Raw genomic sequence first — 10,803 nt, 5'->3', positions numbered from 1 at the left:
CACTTCCGTGACAAAACTTGAATAAGTTGAATAGCGGCAGCATAACTTTTATTATTTTTGCAAGATAAGAACGATTGTAATTTAAAAAAAAAAAACATTTATAGAATAATGTCTGTAAAAGGGAGCATTAATACATTTGCGTATACCTACATCACTTTCAACAATGTTATTGTGTAATACCAAGTTATTCAAAATATCTCTGATTTGATACGAATATTACGTGTATTTTTGGACATAAAGAGTGTAGGTATAAATAATTTTTGAAATACATAGATTTCCGTACGACTGCGAGTCCAGAAGTCGTATTTAAGAGTGGTAAATACTCTTAGAACCTATCGCTCTGGTGAAAACCTAGTCAGAATCGAGCGCGTCACTTGAAATAGCTTTAGCCGTGTTTGGACCAAATATGAATTGCCAGATACTTGCCAACCTTCCTCTTTCTCATTTCCTCCTCCTCCCCACTCTCTCAGCACAACATACCTGAATAAGCAATTCCGACAAAATGTTCTTATTTATTATATTTTTGACCCGTGAGGGAGCGGCGTAAGATTTGTGAGAAACCGTCGAACAATCACAGAGCGTTTATCTTCTCTCTTACCGTTTTAATAGTTTTTAAATTAGATTTATTAATTCTAAGTATTATTATTTATAACAATACTTACATGTTCATAATCAGTGTTAGTTAAATACGCGGAGAAAACTTACTGATATGAAATATTGTTTTTATTAAAAATCTGGTCAAATTATTCGTTTTCCTGTTAAAAACACGGGACTGGAGACCTATAACGAATAATTTGACAAATTTCATTACAAACTATAGAAGTCAGAACACGGGTTCTTAAAAATAATAATATTTTCTTATTCGAACAGATATTTTCTGAATAACTAATATTTTATCAGGAAATAGTCATGCGCTCACATTTTAACAGTATTTTGATTAAAAAAAGACGTACTCATTTTTATCCGTGTACCTACATCAATATATACGGCGGTATTCACAAAAAAGTACAGGTAAATCATTTTAAAGAGTCCCTTCCTTATGTGGTTGGAGTACTGGAAAAAACAAAAATGTAATTTAGTGATAATTTTGGTTTTGTTTTGTTTGAAGCTGAAGAATGAATTAAAAACAATTGTAGAATTGAATCACGATTCTAAATATAAACGGAATTGATAAATTTCGCTATATCAACTTTATAATATTTGGCAAGCACAGCGGCTGTGTGTTCCAAACTAGAGGATTTTCCAATAAGAGGTGTTATTTTGATATTCAATCGTAAAAGATCAATGGTTTCGTTGCTTGTGTGGCACGTAGCGCCATTTTGTTGAAAATAAACGTTGTCCAGATCAATACCATCTAATTTCGGCCATAAAAATCATTAATCATCTCTCAATAGCGCAATCCATTCACCGTAACTGTTGCTCCAGCCTCATTTTCGAAAAAGTAAGGTCCAATGACTCCGCCGGACCATAAACCGCACCAATTAGTCACACGTTGAGGATAAAGAGGCTTTTCAACAATAACTCTTGGGTTTCCGAGCCCCATATGCGACAATTTTGCTTGTTGACGAAGTCACCAAGGTGGAAATGGGCCTTACCACTCAAGATGATTTGCATTTGATTCAATCAAGTGAATTTTAATAATTTCAATGCGTTGTTGAAGCGTGTATCGTTCCATTTTTATTAATGGCGTAGTTTCTACTTGTCAAATGTTAAAAAATGACAGCTTCAAAAGTAACATCTACCGAAATAGCGGGCTATTCAAAATAACACCTCTTATTGGAAAACCCTGTAGTTCGAAAAACTTTCGATATTATCGGTATGTACAATACATCGCTTTTCCTGTACGTTCGTTGAAGTGTGGCGTTGTGTTCGCTTTTTTTTAAAAAGGTTTTCCTTATCTGAAATTGAATTATTAAGAGGCTTGTCGTGTATGATATATTATGTAACTAATGTATTAAGTATTATATTACTGGAGATAAGTAGGTACACATTATCTATAATACCTATAATTATTATCTTACAACATATTCATTTCGATACAATAGTGCCTACTTATTATAATCTGGGTTGATTTACTTACTAACATATTGATAACAACTTCTAATGTTTTCAGTAAATACCTAATAGTTGACATCGTATTCTACTAGTTTAGTATCAAATCAACTTAACCTTTCAGGGTAATTTGTTCGCTTTTGGGGACAACTCATATTGTCTCACAGGAACCGCTGTGTCTACTGCTGTGGTAAGAAATATAATCTAAACGGGATTAGAAACAGAAAACACTACGCTTTATATGGAAATCTAGAAGATAACCACAATATAATTTAAATGAGACTTCGCGATTTTTTTATTAATTATTTTCACATGGAACAACAGAAAAGTGAGATCACGAATTATATTAGATAAATATTTATTTATTTAAATATACGCCTTACATAAAAGTGATACATGATGCAGTGTATATCTGTATTATACAGGAGATACTAACAGTTGAAATGACACTAAACTGCGCTATATAAATTCCATGTTATTATTATTATTATTAAATATATGTAATCCATTGTAAAGTAGGTACAAAATACACAGTTGTAAAATTGTGATTACAAGTATAATGAGAAAATATTAAGAAATTATTAAAAAAATGAAAACTAAATAAAAAAAAAATATCAAGCAATATTAGTAAAACGTAAGAGTAATATAAAATAAAAAAGAAATTACAACACTACATATAAGACAAATCATTAAAACTAATTTACCAACGTTATTCTAATTTGTAGGATTCGAAAAAGTGTTGGTTTAGATCATGCTTAATTTTATAAATGGAGTCAATAAATAAATCAATAACACCCCAATACTTGTTGCCCAGATCATGCATTCTATTGGTCAGTGAGTGTGTCTGATAGTTGGTCGTGTATGTATTGCAGAATAATGTTATATTTTGTCTTGTATTCCTAGTCGGCACATGGAGTTTAATTTTGCAACGATGGCAGGACTATCAATTAAGTTGTTTATATATATATATATATATATATATATATATATAAACATTTTTTGTCTAATAAAATAAGTGTCAATATATAGTTACAAAAAAGTAAAGCGGGCATTTATATTTTAAGTTTGCATTTAAAATTTTAACATTTAAAAATAAAAATATTTATTTCTAATGATAAAATGTATGGTCGTATTTTATCACCTTTAAAAAACAATTTTTAGTTTTCGGATTTAGATATATTCCATTTATTTGAATTTTATTGCAAAGCGGTAATTTTCTGACCGTCTGACGGAATATGGCTGAGGCCTCAGGAGTCAAGTATTTTAAATAAGTATTTACTGTAATTTATAATGATTAGATTACAAGTTGCATCGCATGCTGTCCTTGGGTAATGTACATTTATGAAAATGGGACCTTCGTGTGCGTGCGTTTTACGTTTAAAATTTAAAAAAAGCCTTGGTCAAGTTGGTTGAGTCTTCATCTCGTTAGTATGCACTGATATTAACTCTTTCTCCGCCAGAGTTGGTCTTATCAAATCTTTTTCTGAATATTCAGTTCGGTAAACGGGCAACACAGGACATTGGCAACCCAACACACTCTTAAAAGGAAGCTACAAGCCAAATGTGTATATTCTTGGTATACCTTATATTGTAGGTAACAGGCATTAAATTCGTTCGACAAACGGAGTCTAGAAACGTTCGATTTCAAGCACAAAACTGGTTTTTATTTATTTTAAAATAATAATTTTAATAAGAAATCAAAAAAGTTAATCAAGTGAAACTGTCACAGATAATCTTAGATATTATACTGTATTTTTTTAAAGTTTTTCCTTTACGCGTTCATACATTTGTATTGAATTTTTTTTTTTTCATAGTACGTTTATATTTTTTATTGAGTAATTATATTTTTTATTTGTATTCTACTCAAGCGAAACGATAGGAAAACCTTCAATTTATCTAAAGCATATTTTTTGTTATTCATAATGTACACCAATTCGATATAAAGATTAATCAAAATAGTGATTTAGCATTAAGCTTTGCCTTTTTAAAAGTGGCATAAAGTCATGAAAAGGGATGAAAAAAACTAGGTTAAATATTTTACGCCAGGTTGAGTTTATATTACTTTTTCAAAAGAGTGTTGGCTTGCCGATACATATGTATTTAAGAGTGATTTTTGTAAATCAATGCTATTAAAATCCTTAAACAAAACAGGGAGTTTTGGGGAATTGGTCGCATTGTTTCATTTTTTAAATTTTATTTCAGGAATCGGTTTGCTATTTATTGGGATTGCAAAATTATTATTAGTATTACCCCTGACAAAGTAAACATCTTTAATCATTACGTATTAAGAAAATAAAGCATACAAAAGAGTAGTAACAATAACATCATATTTAAAACAAATTGATGTTTATAATCTAAATAGTGATAAAAAGAAAAACAGCATTGCGTATAAAATCATTACTTACTTATCTCATTGTCAGCTACATTGTAAAGCTGTTGACCAAAGTTGAAAGATAAAAGTAAATTGACTGAAATACATACCGTAATTACAATAACATACAGCAGCTGATGCTGTAGGTAGTTAATATATATCGCCCGTTAATGAGCGCTGCAGACCATTCAATTTGATTGGGCGGTTGTATTATTCTGGTTGAGATAAACGTAAAATTGAATCGTGTGGTGATATATTGTATCCAATAAGAGGACATGGCTTAAAAAATCGTTAATTAAATACGTATTGCTGTGTGCGGTGGTAACTTGCCGAGATCTGCGGTAGTGAGTGGTTTACGCGGTTTCGCAGTAGGGTACGGGATTTGTGTTCTTGTGTCCATATGCACTATTAAAAAGATGATTTACGTAATAAATGGAAACTATTCATTTCATCCAATCTAATATCTCTAAAATTCTAAATGCGTAACTGTGTCAGGGTGTTTGTAAGAAAATAGTCTTTCAGCGTTGGTCAGTTTATTTCTCTTACATACAGGGTTCACAGCTTATAGTAAAAACAGAGTACAGGAAAGTTGTAGCACAAAGTAAAGTCATTTAGAGTTTAAACAATGATCACTAACCACTTAACAATGATTAATAATCTCAACAGAGGACCCGTGGTCTTTTAGTTGGGTTGAGGTTTTCCCGACAAGTAATGTCCCCGAGGGAGCTGTTACTTGAATTCCCAAGGAGGACCCGGAGGGTTCTCTCGACTTGGATTCACTTGGACCACTAGAATTCTGTTGCTTAGTTTAACCAGGAGACTTGATACACTGACTCCATATAGGCCTGCACGGTGTTATATACCCTTTGGGACAGGGTAGTACCGGCCGATGACGGAGGGGTGGGGGTAGCTCGGCCAATGGGGTGTCTTCCTGTACGGGTGATGAGCTGAAAGTTGCCGAGCGAGACGGCGCTATGCGTGTGAGGGAGAAAGTATTCGTATCCGTGCATCAGACGAAATACCACGCGCTACATAACTTGTTTACTGAGGACACATCGCCGGAACCCGGGGGATTTTTTAGCACCAGAAAATATGGGTTAAACCCATAGACATATGAATATTAGTAGACCTGCCCTAAGTGATTAAAAGCGTATTATTCCCCACTCCCCATACCGGTTCCATTGGAGCCGGCTGGGCTCGCGTATGGCTTCCCGTGAATCTTGAGAATGTGACGTCATCATTCTTGTTCGAACTAGCGTCGAGCTATGGTCGAGGCATTTTACGAAATAACACGGGAAAATGGTGGCTTAGCTATGAAAACTTGTAAAAATAGATGTGAAAAAGAGAATAAACCCAATTGTCGTATTACATTCCATATGTAAGCATTATTTTAAGCGTAATTACATCGTATAATATGGATCAGTTTGTAGAAACATATACTATCACATCGAGATATATCTGTACGCATCGTTGGTTACTGGGAACTAAATTATGAAAACTTATAAAAGTGTCTTAACTAAATACGTAAACAAATTATTCGACTCTGATAATAGAAGAAATTTTTTTTTGCCGAATTTGGACTTCGCAAATTTGTTCATAACGTGGCGAGTAATTTGCGCTCCCATGTAAAAATGTCTATTCATTCAAGAGCAGATTTTACTTTTAAGAACTAAATGGTGATATTATAATGCGAGATGCCTATATACTGTCAGATTGATTTATTGACGAATCACAGTCAGCTTTACCCCCTTCGTTCTTCAACAGTTGATTTTACCCCTCACCTTTAATTTCTAGTCTATATATTCATATGTCTGTGGTTAAACCCAAGGCCCAATACCACTTTTCACCTCTTCTTAAAAATATTAAATTACTGACCAATAAGTTCTGCAAAAGTGTTATTTGAAACCTGTTGTAAGAAAGCACTGTACACTGCACTAGGAAGTAAGTATAGTATAGGTACTATACACCAGTAAATTCTGGTTAAAAAAAGTATTTTTATCTATATCTGACGGCATCCAGGTTGAGGGGTAAGGCTGTCGACTAGCAATCCGGTTGCGGGTTCAAATCCCAGCGTGCGCAAGTAAATTTCAGTGATTTAATTTGTGGTGTTTCACAAGAATAATATTTTTTTATTTTTCTTGAAAGAAAGACAAACGTAACTTGATAATACTTGAAAATTTCCTATTACTACAAAAGTAAGCGGAAAATGTTGCTTGTGACGTGACGGAGAACTTATCCAGTCTAGTAATTTAATTCAAGACTCAGCCACTATATAGAACACTATCGGAAAGTAATCGGATCACAAACAGACCGCACGTCAAATTTCGCTCTTCAGAAATCACCTTAATTAAACCTTACAAAACTCAATTATCCATGCAATTCATCGTTAAACGTGTTCCTAAAAATCAGTAAAGTGAATTTTCTACTTTAGTGAATTTATAAACATTCGGTTTTATTCTCATTCTAAGTGTTTTAATACATTGTGTTGTGACAGAAGTGTTGTTGCCCAAAACAAAAAATTATCATCATCCGATTCACCAAATAATAATATACAAGAGTGAGCCAGTTAATATTACTCTTATTTGTCGAGTAGCCGTAACCGGTCCGTGGCCTAGCGGCAAGAGCGTTCGGATAGCTAGCGGCATATATTGCACTCGCACAGACATCTGAAGGACCCCGGAACGATCCCAACTGCCGCCAAAGATTTTTATTTTTATTTCTTTTTCCTTGTAAACTGAAATCATTAACAAGAAAGAGAACGGAATAAACTCGAAAAAAAATCGAACTACAATGAACTGTGAAGCATGTTTGAACATCATTTCCAAAAATGACCATGCACTTACGTGCGCCATCTGCAATATTGCCTTTCATAATAACTGCCTAAATATCTCCGATACCAACTTTAAAAGAATGGCATCTAAAAATAAACAAACATGGAAATGCCCAAAATGTAAAAGCCGGCCGAGCTCACCTGCTCCGTCGGCCTCAACATTAGGTTCAGAAGCCGATGTATTATTTGATCGCCTCACTAAACATTTCGACAACAAAATAAGTGAAATAAAAAAAATGTTTGAGGAAGAAATCAGCGATCTTAAGAAAAGCAGTAATTTTATTTGCAACCAGTATGATGACCTGATCACACGCTTTAAAGATTTGGAGGAGGGCCTCAAAGGTATAAAATTCTTAAAAGAAGAGAATGAAAAAAAAAATACAAGAATCTCATCCTTGGAAAGCCGTCTTGCAGATCTAGAGCAAGTGAAGCTCTCCGACAGCTTGGAAATGGCGGGCGTGGAATTGCGGCCGGGAGAACAAGCCTCGGAAGCAGTACTTCGAGTAGCCAACTCACTGGGACTGCCCTTACAACCACAAGATATACGCATGGTGACCAGGACTCAAGATCGAAGACAAAACACCCCGGACAAACTCCACATCACCCTCTACAGTCAAAATATAAGGGAATCTATGCTCTCAAAAAAAAACGCGGCCAAAACCATATACTCAAATTCTCCCATTTTCATCAGCGAGGTGCTGTCACCGTACTTTAAGGAACTTCTATGGAAAACTAAGCAGACGGCTAAAGAAACCCACTACCAATACGTGTGGTTTAAATCAAATAAATTGCTTGTCCGCAAAGCAACTGGGGATAAAATCATCCAAATAAAACACGAAAATGACCTAAAAAAATGGGGTAACAAACTTAGACGACTAATCCACCTGAATCCAAGTAAATTAAATGTATTGCTAATTATTTAATATGGCAGAATTACTAAATACTATCCACTCAACTAGCACTCACTCACATTATTCAACCAATAATACAAAACTATGCGATTCTTTATTTAGCACCCCAGGCACCCTTACTATATTAAATCAAAACATAAGATCCCTAAACAAAAACTACGACGAACTAGACATACTATTGTCCTCCTTTAAAATAGACTTCAATATTATTATATTAACAGAATGCTGGATCCCAACCTCTTTTACTGTAAAATACAAAAAAACTACTCCTCATATTTCACAACAAAATACAAAAACCAAAATGATGGAGTTGTTGTTTACATAAAAGATAATCTTAACGCCTCTGTCTCAGAATTCACCCTAGAAAACTCAAACTGTTTACAAATAATCGCTGACCCAGATACGTGCATACTCGCTATTTACAGATCACCTTCATCACACAACATTACACCCTTTCTAATAGCTCTCGACTCTCACATAAAAAAAATTACCCACTTCAAAAACATCATCGTAACTGGTGACCTAAACATAAATATACTCCCACAAGGCCATCCCCAGAATATCGAATACCAACTGATGCTCCTGGAACATGGCATAATAAGCGCCATCAACACTCCAACCAGAGTTACCAGAGACTCGGAATCATGTTTAGATCACTTAATGATCAAATCCAAAAACAAATTCTGTAGCGTAGTTTTCGAATCCACAATCACAGATCACTACACAACAATGATAGGACTGACCACACAGGCATTGAACCCAACAATTCAAAACAACATCACAAAATTTGAAACTGACTACGTGAACCTAAAACATTGCCTAGAAAACCAAACGTGGGAACACCTTAAAAAAATTAACAACACTGAAGAAGCCTGGAATTACTTTATTACATACCTACAAACGCTCATCACTCAAAACACCACAAAAACATTCAAATCCTTCACGCACCGCAAAATAAGACTCAAAAAATGGATTACCCAAAGCATAATAAATAGCATTAAAAAACGGGACAAACTGCACAAACAAGTCAAACACAACCCAAATGATACTTTTCTGAACTCTTTCTATAAAAGGTACAGAAATACTTGCTCTCTAATTATACGAAAAGCCAAAGAATTATATTACAGAAACAAACTGGTAACTGCTAACTTTGACCCGAAAAGCGTTTGGTCTATTCTGAGGGAAAGTACAAATACACAAAAAAACAAAGATGATGAAATAAAAAAAATACTTATCAACGACGAAGAAGTCGACTTCCACAAAAATCCTACACTTATCCTGAACTACATAAACAGACATTACACAAATATCGGAGCTAGCCTAGCCGAAAATATAAAACAAAAATCGTCTAGTAACGATAATCAAGAAACTCAAAAAATTCCGACTCAGTGCACACACAAAAATAGTGACAGTCTATTCAAATTACATAGAGTAACTCTGGAAGACACCAACAAATTAATACATTCCCTAAAGAATAATACAACATCAGGTCCCGACGGAATAGACTCTAAAACAATAATTACACTAAGCCAACAACTACTTACTCCACTAACATACGTTATTAATCTTAGCCTGAAAGAAGGAATTTTTCCGAGCATCCTAAAAAAAGGTTTGGTTATTCCTATTCATAAATCAGGACTTAAAAATAATGTAAACAACTTTCGACCCATTACACTATTAAACACATTGTCAAAAATTCTTGAAAAAGCAATAAAAGAACAGCTGCAACAATATCTGGAAAACATGCAAATACTCTCAGTTAACCAACATGGCTTTAGAAAAAATAGGAACACAGAAAACGCAATTGCCACTGTAACCGAGTTTATTACACATAATTTAGATGCAAAAAAAAAGTTATTTCAATCTATTTAGACTTATCTAAAGCCTTCGATACAATTTCGCACAAAAAACTTTTCAAGAAGCTAAAAAACATTGGCATAAATGGAGTAGAATTTGAATTAATGAAAAGTTTCATGTCTGACAGAACACAACAAGTTAAAATTGATAACAAGACAAATGAACCACTCTTAATCACATACGGAGTCCCACAGGGGAGTGTCCTTGGTCCATTAATATTCCTCATATACATAAACGAATTATGTGACATTGAAATTGATGGTAAACTCGTGACCTTCGCTGATGATACAGTTCTTCTGTGTCAAGCAGCCACATGGAAAGATTTATTCATAACAGCTGAAAAAAGTTTGTCTATTGTCATAAAATGGCTAAACAGAAATACTCTTACCGTTAACACAGTCAAAACAAAATATATCACACACAGTATTACACAAAGAGGTCAACCTCCGTCTAACTTGGACTTGTTTTTGCATGAATGTAAACAAACATCATCCAATTGCCAATGCGAACACATTGAAAGGGTTAAACAAATAAAGTACCTAGGAGTTATTATTGATGCATACTTACAATGGACTGACCACATTACTTTTATTACCAATAAACTAAAACGAGTCTTACACCTAATAAAATCCATTAAAAACATTTTCCCACTAACAATACTCAGATCAATATATTTTGCACTGTGTCAATCCATTGCCACTTATGGAATATTAGCTTGGGGAAGCGCTACAAACACAACAATTGACCCAATTCAAAAAGTTCAAAAGGCAATAATAAAACTC

General features: G+C 34.0%; 1 protein-coding gene across 1 annotated transcript in view; it reads left to right on the top strand.

Annotated features, from left to right (window-relative positions):
- LOC149421109 (lipase member H-A-like) overlaps nucleotides 1–10,803 on the top strand; it is a 51,398-nt gene that overhangs the window by 24,871 nt on the left and 15,724 nt on the right. The gene's annotated exons all lie outside the window — the stretch shown is intronic.

This window comes from Hesperophylax consimilis, chromosome 9 (assembly GCF_061612785.1).
Source record: "Hesperophylax consimilis isolate HC1 chromosome 9, BYU_Hcon_1.0, whole genome shotgun sequence".
Classification (NCBI taxonomy): domain Eukaryota; kingdom Metazoa; phylum Arthropoda; class Insecta; order Trichoptera; family Limnephilidae; genus Hesperophylax; species Hesperophylax consimilis.
This window is presented reverse-complemented; position numbering and strand designations above follow the sequence as displayed.